Below are 15,119 nucleotides of genomic sequence, written 5' to 3' on the forward strand. Positions count from 1 at the left end.
GAGTAATATTACGGTCTATTAAACCAAATGCAAGAACAGATTTTGTACAGTGTGCATCCTGAACTGAATCATCTCATGGTGCTAGCAAGGAGTAGCAATGACGAAAAGAAAATTTTCAGGGTCACGCAGTTTGGTCAAGCTGGGAAACTAGACTATGTTGGTCAGGGTACCACAATTAGTTTTGACTTGGATCCCACATAAGCTTCTGACTAAACTGAATTGTTTACACTATCGGCGATGCAGAAGTACTGATTGTTCCTGTTAATGTCTTGTGAGGCAACAACAAAAGAGAATGTTTCTGGAAGTTAAGAAATTACTCCCTTAATCACACTTCAAATACAGGTTATCATTCCCAGCAGACCTGAAAGTCCTGCACAATAGGAAATCTCATTTCTTCACTGATGAATCGGCAGAGTGGACATGGGCTGAAGCACTGACAATCTGTAGAAGACATGAACATTAATCCCATTATAGGCCAAGATTGTGATCACAATAAAGGAGAAAACTGCAGCAGGTTGTCAGACCATCCTCTGCACAAGCCAAGAGACTTGCTGTAGCAGTAATCTTTGAGCTCGACTGGCACCAGTGATTCAGGAGACAGCTCAATGGCAATTGGTGGTACACAGACATGCCGGGAAACTTCCCTGTAGATGAGACAAGCTGTAGCAGAGTACTTATGCCAAACAATCAGACCATTGCCTGCTCCTCGTTACTCTAGCCTGTGGAATGTTGCCCATGAGCATTCTCTCATGGAAACTGACGGCTGCAGAGCTGCAAGACGCCGCCTTTTGGGGGACTGAGCACCAAAGTGGAATATTAGAGAAAATTAACAGAAATCAGGAAGCATGCTAACAGACTAGAAAGTGTCATCATTTGTCACAAACTGTTGATTAGACTAAAATTAGAACCAGAAATGCACACCTCCAACTTTCACTACTGTGTAAAATTGATGTAATTAGAACCATAGAGTTGAATGAGAAACATTTATTGTATAGAAGCAGGCACATTGTCTGGAGAGAAACACTAGAAATTGTAGAAAACAGTGCTGAAACATGCTAGATAGATGAGTGGCCAAGGCATGCGACGCGCAGTGAGCACCATCCTTTCCACGTTTGGATTCCCTCCAGCACGCCTGCAGAGATTGTGAAGTGGGTCCTGAAGCCAAGGGACAAGAAGTACATAACCTCCAGATGTAGGCAGGGGACTCTCACCTGCAATCATAAGATAAAGTCAAACCAAGTTTAGGTTAGTGAAATAGCAAGGTAATGGCACCCTCGAAAATATTTGGGTCCCTGAATTCATGTTTCCACCGTTTACAGAGTGCCCCCTCAAAGTGTTCTGACCTCCACATTTAGCTTCAGACATCTGATGCTCTTATTCTTGCCATTACTATAGTTAAAACATCCTCACATTCATAAGGCGCAACTGAGGACAGCTAACCCCACACACATCAGACCCACCAGACCCCACACACGTCCGAATCAGACCCACCAGACCCCACACACGTCCGAATCAGACCCACCAGACCCCACACACGTCCGAATCAGACCCACCAGACCCCACACACGTCCGAACCAGCAGACCCCACACACGTCCGAACCAGCAGACCCCACACGTCCGAACCAGCAGACCCCACACGTCCGAACCAGCAGACCCCACACGTCCGAACCAGCGGACCCCACACGTCCGAACCAGCGGACCCCACACGTCCGAACCAGCGGACCCCACACGTCCGAACCAGCGGACCCCACACGTCCGAACCAGCGGACCCCACACGTCCGAACCAGCGGACCCCACACGTCCGAACCAGCGGACCCCACACACGTCCGAACCAGCGGACCCCACACACGTCCGAACCAGCGGACCCCACACACGTCCGAACCAGCGGACCCCACACACGTCCGAACCAGCGGACCCCACACACGTCCGAACCAGCGGACCCCACACACGTCCGAACCAGCGGACCCCACACACGTCCGAACCAGCGGACCCCACACACGTCCGAACCAGCGGACCCCACACACGTCCGAACCAGCGGACCCCACACACGTCCGAACCAGCGGACCCCACACACGTCCGAACCAGCGGACCCCACACACGTCCGAACCAGCGGACCCCACACACGTCCGAACCAGCGGACCCCACACACGTCCGAACCAGCGGACCCCACACACGTCCGAACCAGCGGACCCCACACACGTCCGAACCAGCGGACCCCACACACGTCCGAACCAGCGGACCCCACACACGTCCGAACCAGCGGACCCCACACACGTCCGAACCAGCGGACCCCACACACGTCCGAACCAGCGGACCCCACACACGTCCGAACCAGCGGACCCCACACACACAGAATGGACCATAAATTCACAGCTGTTGGGTTCGGCTGTGGGTTCAGGTTCAAATTTTATTTATTCAATGCGCGGACTTTACCTGAAGGTGACAGAGCGCATCACAATAGGAACAGTTATGATACATGAGGAGAAAATTACAAGTGAGCATGTTACAAAAGCAAACGTTACATGAGGCAATAGTGACAATTACGCATGTATCAAGAGCAAACAAAATATAAGAGGTGGCAAACGATACATTACAAGAGGAAAAAGTGAAATGTGTGCATGTTACAAAAAAGTATAAAATACAAGTAGAGGTATAAAACTGCGATAAATGGCAGACACTGAAAACACAAGAACAAACGTTACTTTACATTAGGCAACGGTGGCAATTGTGCATGTATCAAAAGCAAACAAAATACAAGAGAAAGCGAATACGGCTTGCTGGGCTTGATCTCTGGAGCTGGGTCTGCTCCCTGCCGGCTACCCACCGCGGGCATCTAGCCCCACTTTTTGCTCTCCAGGAAACACGTCAATAGTGACAATTTAATGGTATGAGGACAAACTAAAAGTTCACTCACAAGAAAAGGACACTTGCAGTTCCAGTTGCAACTACTACTTTCTAGAAAATATTGGCATTAGCAAAGAAATATTGCTATTTTGCATAGAAAACCTTCCCAGGGTTGGAGATATAGGAACAGTGACAGACACCACGACCAGCAATCAGAATCTACATTAGGCTACGCTTGCTAATTAGAACTTTGCACATCTTAGACATGTTACAATACTAACATGGCGCAGTGGAGAATCAGAGAAGGTCTACTCGCTTACAGTAACGCTGACCTATGGGCTCGCCTTTTCACTGTAACCTCATTGTGAAAGACCCAGCCCTATGTACGCACACATGATCTTTCATCTCATACATAGCCTAACTGAATTACATAAGCCTGCCACGCCTAAGAGCATTGTAACAGTATCATGTGTTTTGTGTACTGTAACAGTACATCACAAATAGGGCCACTCTAGTCAGGGTAAGTCCGATACACACCAAGATAACCTGTGCTCACCCCTTTGGTAGCTTGGTGCGGAGCACGCAGGCTTATCTACAGAGGCAGTGTGAAAACACATTCATACAGTAACACAATGAATACACCACAGACTCCACACAGTTGTATAAAAATGTATTTTTATATTGTACATAGAACAAGACCAAACAACATGAATACATATTTTTAGAAATTATGCAATTGTCAAGTATCACAGTGAGGTGCCGCTCGTGGGTCTGCTACTGCCCTCTACTTCTACGGATCACTGCACTCGGAACCTGTTGGGTGACACAAGGACCGCTTCGCTGCTTTGGGGGGGCACTAAATCCTACCTGGACTGCGCCGAGCCGGGACTGCGAGGACCAGGCTGCTCGCTGGTCACCGCAGCTGGTTCCTCTTCCCGGCTCCTCCCCCTGAAAGTACTAAAGCCTCGCGGCCCCCGCTTCGCGGGAGCCGCTCGTGGGTCTGCTACTGCCCTCTACTTCTACGGATCACTGCACTCGGAACCTGTTGGGTGACACAAGGACCGCTTCGCTGCTTTGGGGGGCACTAAATCCTACCTGGACTGCGCTGAGCCGGGACTGCGAGGACCAGGCTGCTCGCTGGTCACCGCAGCTGGTTCCTCTTCCCGGCTCCTCCCCCTGAAAGTACTAAAGCCTCGCGGCCCCCGCTTCGCGGGAGCCGCTGGTGGGTCTGCTACTGCCCTCTACTTCTACGGATCACTGCACTCGGAACCTGTTGGGTGACACAAGGACTGCTTCGCTGCTTTGGGGGGCACTAAATCCTACCTGGACTGCGCCGAGCCGGGACTGCGAGGACCAGGCTGCTCGCTGGTCACCGCAGCTGGTTCCTCTTCCCGGCTCCTCCCCCTGAAAGTACTAAAGCCTCGCGGAGCCCGCTTCGCGGGAGCCGCTCGTGGGTCTGCTACTGCCCTCTACTTCTACGGATCACTGCACTCGGAACCTGTTGGGTGACACAAGGACTGCTTCGCTGCTTTGGGGGGCACTAAATCCTACCTGGACTGCGCTGAGCCGGGACTGCGAGGACCAGGCTGCTCGCTGGTCACCGCAGCTGGTTCCTCTTCCCGGCTCCTCCTCTTCCGGCCCCTACTCTTAAGAGTATAGTTTAGTCCCGCGCACAAGCGGGACGCGCGCGGGACGAGAGCCGGGGCGAAGACCGGGCAAAGAGCGGGCCGTTTGAGGCCGTTCGAGACTGGAGACGCTGGGCTGGGCTACCCCCCGTGCACGTTAATTTAATTGATAGAGGCAATCATTATGAAAACTGCGGGAGGAATGCCTAGGACCAAGAGTACCGTTGCTGGCACCACCATGGCAGGAACTTTGGACAATTTCATCGTAAGAGCTACTAATTTATTAGAACGTGAAATCGATCTTACAGAGCGTCGTCTCTCGTTGGATCCTCTTGCTGCCAAACGTTCTTCTTTAGGGAAAATTGCTCTAGCCGTTACACCTGTGGCCAATAATATAAATTCTATTTCAACTAATTGTACGATTAGTGAGGGGGAAAGTACTGACTCTTCTATGGTCTTAACTTCGGAAAGGAATAGGGACAAAGACACTAGAAGCACTATCAGGTCTGAATCTATTTTTGCTGATGTTGCGACTGTTCAACCAGAAGGTGTATCTACTCGAGCTCAAACACACGCAACTTCTGAGGTTATCTCACCTTCCCCTGCCCCAATCTCAGGGGCTAAGCAAAAACAGAAGGCTGCCCCGCGTGGGAAAAAGGGGAACCAGCCAAGATCGACTAAACCAAAAAGTGTTAAACTTCCACCTAATCATATTCTGGGGGTTGTCGACCTACCCTTGACTGAAGCTACTTCAGATCTACCCAGGCAAATAGATGATGGTTTTTATCTAAAAATAAGGGAAGTCTTTGAATATTCAACCTGTCCAATTTTGGATAGACTTACTAAGATAGAGGAGCGTCTTAAGAAATTAGAACAAACTGCTCTAACAAATCTTGAACTCAATCAATTGATGAAAACAGATTTATATAGAGAGCACTGCGAACATCCTCCTCTTGTTAACACTGTAAGCAATCCTAAAGAGAAAACCTCCTCCCCCTTGCCAGGAACATCTCGGGGCAAAGGCGAGGCTACTGCTTGTATTGAAAATATCACAAATACTAGCGGCACTAAAAACCCACACACAGGTGTCATGCCCCCGCAGAAATCTTCTGATGTCAATGCAAAAGCTAACTATGTTATGGCTCAGAATATAAATGTAAAGGTAAATAGAACTGATTACTCCCATGGTAATGTTTACAAATTACCCACCATAGATCTTCCACCAGAATCCGCACCATATGTAGTTGTATTGACGGGGGTACCTAGTGTTGAAGAAAAAATTACTGAGTCATACCATGAGCTAAAGAACAAAACAATGCATTGGCTCAATACCAACCGATCACTCCCTCCTTGTACCCATGCTAAGATTTTGTTTGTCCGGAGAGTCAGTTGGGTGGGCAGAAGTAATAAAGATACATCGGGGGACTGTATTGTTGTCAATTTTAACGACATACAGGCTGTAAAATACATCCTAAAGGCACGACCTTCTTTGCATCACACCAGCATTACTCCATTACCCCTTGCTTATTTTTACCCCTACCAAGCAAATAACAATATGTGGATCCAGGTAGGGAGAGGCAATTCAAATATTAACCCCGTAAGAGGTGGGCTGGTTCCAACTGAACAGGGCTGGTTTGGAGTCCTTCCCAAGAATAAATAGGTACAGTTGCCTAGATATGGTCGACTGACTACCGTTAAATCCTCATGTATTTGATTTTGTAGGGGAGGTTGCAAATGATGACGTATCAATAACATTGTCTGATCAATGGTCCGCACAATCGTTAGCCTCCCCTAGCGACAACTTTGAAATTACCACCATAAACACCGCGGGTGAAGAGATACTAAACAATTCCACACGGCCTAACAGAGGAACATCTGAAAGGGTCGTCCCCCGTGAAATTACTATTGTCCCTTCTCTGCCAGAGGGTGATATAGGTTCCGTTCTTACATTCTTGTCTTGGAACATTGCAGGCCTGTCTTCTAGGCTAGGAGATATAAATTTTACTTCTTTCCTAAAAAAGTATTCGATCATCTGCCTCCAGGAATGCTGGTCAGTAGATCCCATCCATATGAATGGTTATCGTACCTATCATACGCCAGCAATACACACTCTAAGAGGGAGAAACAAAGGGGGCTTATGCACTTATGTTTCAAACTGCTTAATCGAAACAAAGATCTTCTTCCTACCAGTTTCTGCTTTTTATCAAGTTTTGCACATAACGTTTGGGGGTAAACAACACATAAACTTGATAAATTTCTATAACAACATTCCAAAAGACTTATGGGCCTCAACTTTAAAAGAACTACACGAGACCCTAAAAAATATAGATGAAAACGAACCCTCAGATATCGGTGTGATTTGACTTGGCGATTTTAATTACACTTTATGTCCATTTAGTGACCAAAACATATGCGATTTGGGGGAGAGGGAAGGTCTTCCTTCAGCACATTTTTCTCATACTTTCTTGGGAAACCACTTAAATGACATACTTTTTTCCCTGGACTTAGGCTTCGCAAATGAACTTTGTTCCCCACCAGTTCCGTTTAATTCTACCTTTATAGGAAGGAGCTGTAAATCAGTCATTGACTTCCTGCTAATATCTAAACGATACTCTCACCACATTTGTGCGTTTGAATTATGCGAGGTAGTAATGAGTGACCACTTACCACTTAGTATGTCCTTTGCCATTCCGATGGGTAAAAGTAATACTGACTCTACGGTCCAGAACCTATATAATTATAGATTAGAACTTGCCAGGAAGAATGGTTATACTTTAAAATGGGACAAAGTGGAACCAGGGACCTTCCTTGGAAATTTAATTCGTTCCAAGGAAGTGGAATTTAATATCTGCCTCACTGAGAATGTAGAATTTCCCAAAGTGATCGATGCATTCCTTAGTATTACTGAGGAAATTGGAAAGTTACTTACAAAACCCTCGCATTCTGGGGCCAATAGAAGTAAGAGATGGTTTGATAGAGAGTGTAGCAAGACCCATGCCCTTTTAATGACCCAACTTAAGCGAGTTCCCAGGGTAATGGATGAAGTTAGATCTGCTAGATTTGCTTACCAACAGGCAGTCAAACAAGCATTTGCAATGCAATAGGTCTCGCATTTACGTGAGTTTAAACTGTTGGCATTGTTAATGACAATGCCTTTTATTTATGTTTTAAAAACGAAAACAAAAATAAAAGGCATTGTTATTTGCAATGTCAATAGCTGAAACTTGCGTAAGTGCAAGACCTATTGCATTGCAAATGCTTGTAGCTCAGTGGGCTATGGTGCCTGCTGCAGAAATCCGCACTTAACCTCAAGGCCACACCTCTTGAAGTTATTTAAATGAGTTCCATTGTTAACGTCAGAAAACTCAGACCTCTCTCTTGCACCTGAAACGTACCACACTGCCAGGGTTGCCACCTTCCCAAAGGAAACATACCAGTCAGGTGTTGTTGTGTTAAGAGTCTGTGAAAGGCCCGGGCATGATACTAAATGTGACTTTAAACAAAATCGTATATATTAATTAATAGCATCACTTTACTGTCTCTGTTTTCTTTAATTATTAGCCCGGGACCGTTAGCAGCTCCCTCGAACACATCAAAAAAAGTGCTTTCTACTCATGTTTGCTATTTCAAGTATGTACAGGCAATGGGGAAAATACCTGCTTTCGGTTATTTTGCTTATTTTTGTACCTTCCAAGGCGTTAAACTACCGTCGGTGCCAATAGAAAACCGGACGTGGGCAGCCCTACACGCTGCCCGCTGATCAGGTGAGGGCGGCTCCATAGCCCGTGTCAGAACCGCTCCGTATGTCTTAGGCTGTCCTCGAAGCTATCACCGCTGGAATAAGTAATATCAAACCCTGGCTTTAATATGTGGGAAAAGGGCAGCATTGAGGTTTGGGTGGACAATTTCTTACTGCGAGTGAAACGGCGGGCCCCCAAATATAAAATCACAATTAACGGCTAAGACTTCGAAGATGAAAACAAGTAAACCGCGTGTATGTTTTTTTAATTTTTACTTTTGAGTTTGTTCGCGTTTCACTTTTCTAGTTATTTTTTATTTTTACAGATTATTATAGAATTCTTTTAATGTTCCTCTGGTCTCTCGAACACGCGACATCGAGAGGTAAGGAGGGGGTGAGGGCAGGAAAGCGAGGGAGTGAGTGGAAGGGGACTGTTTAGGGTGGGAGAGCAATCAAGACAAGAGTGAGTAGGTTAATGAGAGCGGTGCGGGAGAGACAGGGAGAGGTGAAGAGACAATGTGGGTGACAACGGAAGGGAGAAAGATTAATAGACAGAGAGGCACAGAAAGGACCCAGGAGAGGAAGCTAGGATTACAGGAAAAAGAAAGATAATTATGGTGTGTGTGCGAGAGAGTTGAGAGCGAAAGATACAGGAAGAGAGAGAGCGGAACACACAGATGTTGAGAGATTGAGGGGTGACAACGAAAGATTGCGTGAGAGACAGAAAGAGGAAACGTGAAGAGGAGAGAGAGTCTAGAGAAAGAGAATGGGAGAAGGAATCAAGGGGGTAAGAATCCAATGAGATAGAGAACAAGCGCTAGTAATGTTGCCAATTGTGGGTGTGCCGGCAGAGGAGGATGGGTCTGCGCAGCAAAAGAAAGTGATCGCGATCGCGATCAAAGCGAAAGTGATCGCTTGGACGGGAGCGCTGCGTGTGGCAACTGCAAGCACGTGAGTGGTGCGCGCGCAGCAGTGATTGGCGGCTGCGCGCGTGCACGCTCACGTGCACTGTAGCTTTAGGCCACGGCAGCACTTTGAAAAGCCCAGTTATAAAATGTCTCTTCGAGCCTTTGGCACTCGTGGTGTGTGTGTGTGTGTGTGTGTGTGTGTGTGTGTGTGTGGGGGGGGGGGGGGCACGGTCTGCTAACAAGATCTAATCTGCAAGATTCCCCGAATACTCGGAGAATAATGCAGGATTGTTGTAGGGGCAGGAAACCGTGTTTACTTTGTGCAAGAAAACTCCGGTGTTTATTTTTGGGACTCAGGCTTAATTTCTCACCAGACTTTGATTCAGAGTAAGCGATAGAAAGGCAGAAAGGAGAAAGAGAGATTAAGAGAAACCCAACATGACAGAAAGTGGGAAGATAGTGATGAACGTGAACATGAAAGAGATAAAGAGTGCGTAGAGAGGTGTAAAACAAAGGCATAAGGTGAAATAAAAGAAGAAAACTAGGCAGCTTTAGTATTCGGCAACCCTGGCATTCAGTAGCCCCGAGATTGGGCTCCTTGGAAAAACATTTCGCCCCAGCACTTGCTTTATTATTGTGTTCATTTGTCTGGCAGCAAGAGGGGCGGGTGCGTGGGCAGAGCGCCGAGATGCCAACAGATCCACGGGCTTGGCTTCCGCTCCTCTGGTGCTTCCCACCCAGAAACACCCGAGGTGAAGTACCATTTTGAGTGGGACAGAGGGCATCAGAAATATGAAGTTAATACATAAATTTGAGATCGCCTAGGCAAAACCAGCAACAGGGTGCAATATGACCCGTGGGAAGGCAAGGTGGGGGCATAACCAGTATCTTCTGTCACTATGGTAACTAATTATGTTTTATAAACAAAATGTGACCGTTTTAAAATAGCACTTAGTAACAGATGCTTATCTACTGATGTTTAGTAGGTTTAGAGTACCAATCTTAGAGGTAGGAAAGGCTGCGTCGGTTCTGTCAGGAACCTGAGATTATCGTGCGTCGTGTTAGAAGCGAGCCCTTAACCGGCCCAGCCCAGGAAGCAGGTGACAATGTCCATGCCTTCCCGGGCAGGTCAAAGGGCAGCACAAAGGAGTGTGTGATTCCAAGCGAGAACTGGCAGCTCTGACTGAATTTTAGTGACATGGCTGCCCTGCTGTGGAAGGATCGCGATCCCCCAAAAAGAACACAAGACATTTCAGAACAGAGACACAATCCACCCATTTTGCGCTAGATGCACTTTGCTCGTTTTCCTTCAGCTTGTTTCCAATTCGTGACGCTTGTGTGCAATGGCAAGTATAGAAATAAAAAACAGTCAAATGCTTCCACGCTCGCTTTCAAGTCAAAATTCCCACACAGTTGATACTAGGTTTTATTTAAGGACTAGTGCTATAAACTGGAAAATCATCCCGTGCCTCAAGTCCACAGATTCGTGGGCACCAGTGCCCGCACCAAGTGTGCAACAGAGCGATGCAGCTGCAAAATGCTCCTTCCCAAATATAAACGCGGGAGGCGTTTTCCAGCTCAATCTGCAGCACTCTTAACCGTGCTAAGTCTGCCGAGGATCAAACCACGGCGTATACAGGCAGCGCGAAAGACCTAAAAGAAACAGCATCTGTTTTGAATTTGTCATTTGGAAAACGAAGTTCGTTCACACTAGCTTCTGTTTCCCCGGAGCAACACAGGAACAGGTTCAGACTGCTGCACAGAGGTTCTTATAGACAGAAAGGTTGCTGTGGAGTCGGCGGATTTAAGAAGGGGCACAGGCCTCGTCGCCATCCAGCAGAACACATGGTGAGGTTTTACCGACACAACTGAACCACAACTGCCGACAAAAAACAGAGAGGTGGCACGAGTGCAGGTTCGGACGTCCATCTCCGAAGTGATGGAGTCGGGTTAGATGGACGCCGGTCACAAGTAAGGGGCCGCAGTTCACAATTTGCTAATGTAGTGTTGAACAACCGATGAATGAGTGAATTAACACGTGCCAGTAACTTGTGAGCGGCGACGAACCGACAGCGTTTTAACCAGGGTTTGCGCTACACTGGTTGAAGGTTCGTTGTAACATTGTATCCATTCACTTCATTAAAGGCAAGGCGGGGCCACGACCACAGTGTCTGTTTTGTGGATGGTCTGCACAGCAGCACGAAGAAATGCAAGAACCAGACGTGCAAAAGCCAGCGTCACAACTTGTCACTAATTTCGACTAACACAGATTCCACGTGTGGCTGTACTGTCTGTGTACACAAGGTAGTTTCCTGTTTAGCGCCCTCTTGAAAGTCCCCCTGTCATGCGTTATACTGGGCGCTTTCCGTGTAAAATCCATTGTTAAACCTTTAACGCACGTGCGCACCTTTGTTGCCCCTTCCCGGGATGCCTCACACGAGCCTTCCAGACGGGCAGCGTCTGTAATGTTGAAAGTTTGCGTCCAAGAGCCGTGGGAGAGGTGGGCGTGGTGCGTGCGGTAAATTACTCATTAATCTGTTAGAAACATTATGCAGATGCACTTAAACAAGGGCCGTCCATCTGGGCATTCATTTTAACACAAACAAACTCTCACACAATAATCGCAATGAAAGACATGAGATATCTGACAACAAGTGAGCTCAGCTGTCACACTGTCACCCACCAGCAGCAAAAGAAAGTGATCGCGATCGCGATCAAAGAGAAAGTGATCGCTTGGACGGGAGCGCTGCGTGTGGCAACTGCAAGCACGTGAGTGGTGCGCGCGCAGCAGTGATTGGCGGCTGCGCGCGTGCACGCTCACGTGCACTGTAGCTTTAGGCCACGGCAGCACTTTGAAAAGCCCAGTTATAAAATGTCTCTTCGAGCCTTTGGCTCGCAAGACCTAAAAAATGAAGAAACAAATTAAACAGGATGCTTGGCATACCCTTCGGGAAGCTTGCCATTCCAAAAATAATACTGCTTTCTGGAAAGCTGTAAATGCTCCTTTCTTTACTGATAATGAATCAGCTTCCATTGAAATAGCCATCACAGAAGAGACTTGGGTGACCTATTTCCGGGAGCTCTATCAAGAAGACCCTCAGGTAGTCATAGAAGGGGGGCTAAATTTAAGATCTCAGGATGTATTGCCCTATCCAATTAATGTCGACTTTTCTTTGGAAGAAGTCTTGACAGCCATTGACAAGAGCCCAGCGGGAAAGGCCCCGGGCCCGGATGGAATACCCGTGGATATATTCAAGGCTAATAATAAGTTATGGGCTCCTCTTTTAACTAACGTTCTTAACAGCTTTACAAAAGTGGGCTTTCCACAGACTTGGCAGGAAGCCATCGTGGGGCCCATTTTCAAGAAAGGAGATCGCAATATACCAAAGTGTTATAGACCGATCTCCTTACTTGACTCATTCATGAAGATCGCGGGTAGAGTTATACTCAATAAATTGCAAACTTGGGCTGATGAAAGAGGTATTCTCTCCCAGTTCCAATATGGTTTTAGGGAAGGCCTGGGAACAACTGAGCAAGGTCTGAACCTAGCACTATTAGTAGCCAAATACGTCGAGGCCAAAAATGAGAACTTATTTCTTACATTCGTGGATTTAAGTTCGGCTTTTGACTGTATTAACCATAACAAACTATGGCTAATTATGCAGGACATGGGAGTGGACCCAATCCTTTTAATATTCATCAGAGAATTATATCGAGATGCAGGTGCCAGGGTGCGTTTTGGGGACAAGGGGGATTGCACTTCCAAATTCCCTATAGGAAAGGGAGTGAGACAAGGCTGTATTTTAGCCCCTTTTTTGTTTAATTTATATATTAATTCAGCTGCATCTCACCTTCTGGAAGATAAGCAGGACTATCCTAAAATTGGCAACTCCTATATCCCCATTCTTTTATACGCAGACGATGCTGTAATTATGGCTCGGACTCAAATCGGTCTCCAAAGATCGATTAGTAATTTTTCAGAATACATGGGTAATAGGGGCCTAAAGATTAACATAAGCAAAACCTTTACAATGTGCTGCACAAAAAAGAAGAACCTCCACTGCAACTCCTTTTTGTCCAACACAAAAATTATGACTGTCAACACCTTTTCTTATTTGGGTATTAACTTCGACAAAAAGGGCACTTGGATAGCAGCAGGGGAATCACGAAAACTAGCACTTTCACGAGCTATAGGGGCTGTCAAGCATTTTTCAAACAAGGTAGGAGGCCGCCCAGTATCAGTACTGCTAGATATTTATAGATCTAAATGTGTATCTACAGCACTGTGCGGTGCAGGAATCTGGGGGATAGTGAATACCTCGAGCATTGACTTGTCAGAATGCCTTCCTTCGCTTCCTACTGGCAGTGCCCAGGTCTACTTCTTCTTATGTCTGTCATCAAGAGCTGGGTGTACTATATATCTCAGACCTTATTAATTTGGAGCCCATTTTGTTGTGGCACAAAGTCTGGTCTGGAATCGAGACAGGCTTGAACAGGGATATAATCAGGGACTGTCTAGGTCTCGATGGGGCCTCGAAAATTTCCTGGTTTAATTATCTTAAAAGTTTTTTTATCGAGATGGGCCATCCGGAATTCTTTGACTTTCCAGAAAGTATGGCGGACTTGTCAAGAAAGAAGCTCAAGAAATCCTGCCTGCACTTTCTAACAGAGAAACGCTGGCATTTAGAGAAATGTAAGAGCTCCGTTATGGCTAACCAACTACTTATCCAAAATCAAGGTATACAGCCATACTTGAAATTAGTCCCTAGTTGTTATTCTCGAATGCTTCTGACCCGTTTTAGGATAAATGTCTTTTTTAGATTAGTTACCTACCCTGAGATGAATTGTTGGTGAAAGGATCTTATTCCTTGCCCCTGTGATCAGGTCTCTGCTCAATCATCTCTCCATTGTATCCTTTTCTGTAAATATTACTCAGAACCAAGGAAAGGTTTGCTTCGACCCGTTTTAAAAAAATTAGGGCTGAGGCAATGCAGAGTGGCGTTGGTCAAACTGCAAAGGTTAGATGATGAATTTCTCATCTCCTCTGTCATTGTTTCTTAAAACCATTTTAAGATTTAGGATCGCCTTGAATTAGATTATTTTTTAATGGTACGAACTCTGTCTTTTTAAATTTTATTGTCTTTTGTTAAGAATGTATTACTATATATGTATGCTTTTATGGTTTTGTTTTTAAAATCGAATAAAGCTGTTTCTGATCGGATCTGATCAGTGAATTCACATTTAAACAGATTACTTGTAGTAAAGCCAAAACGATAGCAATACTGAATATACCTTTTCAATTATGCAGGTTGTTAGGGCCAATTACATAACTCAAAGCGAGAACATAGGGCACGGAGCTAATGCACTCCTATTACCCTTTATACAGTAATTTCTTTACACTGCTTAAGTGGTGTGCCACTTTTGGGGTAAATGCAGGCAAAGCGCTTGCACGCTGCATACATTCAGGGATTAACCAAAGGACTAATCCAGCGCAGGAGTGGGGAAAACAGAGCACCAGACAGTCTTGGTGAGGTTCTTAACTGTCTAAAAATTATTACTGCCCAGTACAAGCATGGGAGGCCTCCCTCAGTACTTCTTGACCATGCAGTTATCACACTAATCGCCCACTGGAGTGCAGTGCGACTACATTCCTCCAGGGCACCTGGTTCACCACAACTGTGGAGGCTTTGACTGCGCTGCTCTGTCCTTGGTGGCCAAGGGTGCATGGCATTCAGCACCATAGGGCAGTAGTCGATGCTGCAGGGGCTTCTCTTCTTGTTGCAGCACTAATGCATGCCAGCCCGGAAGACGACCCCGGCACTTAGTCGCACAGGGCGGTATTCCACGCTGTGGGGGCTTCCCTCCTTGTTGTGGTGCTCAAGTGCAATGTGCTGCGCTGGAGCCGAACTCTGTTCAGTGTAGACGTTCAATTCCCATGTCACCACCACGCAAGGTTAGAGCGAGGCTCCTGGGCGAACATCACATGGAGCATCATGCTCCACT

At 46.5% G+C, this 15,119-nt stretch overlaps 1 protein-coding gene across 7 annotated transcripts in view; it reads right to left on the minus strand.

Moving 5' to 3' along the window:
- Positions 1-969: 969 nt before the first annotated feature.
- The window catches only part of LOC146789154 (uncharacterized), a 102,936-nt gene continuing 88,786 nt past the window's right edge, over positions 970-15,119 (minus strand). For 4 of the 7 annotated variants that reach the window (XR_014969750.1, XR_014969754.1, XR_014969752.1 and 1 more), the window contains exon 3: positions 970-1,211. The gene's annotated coding sequence lies outside the window, so the exon portion shown is untranslated. Of the gene's footprint in view, positions 1,212-5,678; positions 5,732-15,119 lie in introns of all 7 variants that reach the window. The other 3 variants (XR_014969751.1, XR_014969757.1, XR_014969755.1) reach the window with 1 other exon arrangement.

The sequence above is a fragment of the Triturus cristatus genome, chromosome 10, assembly GCF_964204655.1.
Source record: "Triturus cristatus chromosome 10, aTriCri1.1, whole genome shotgun sequence".
Lineage (NCBI taxonomy): Eukaryota > Metazoa > Chordata > Amphibia > Caudata > Salamandridae > Triturus > Triturus cristatus.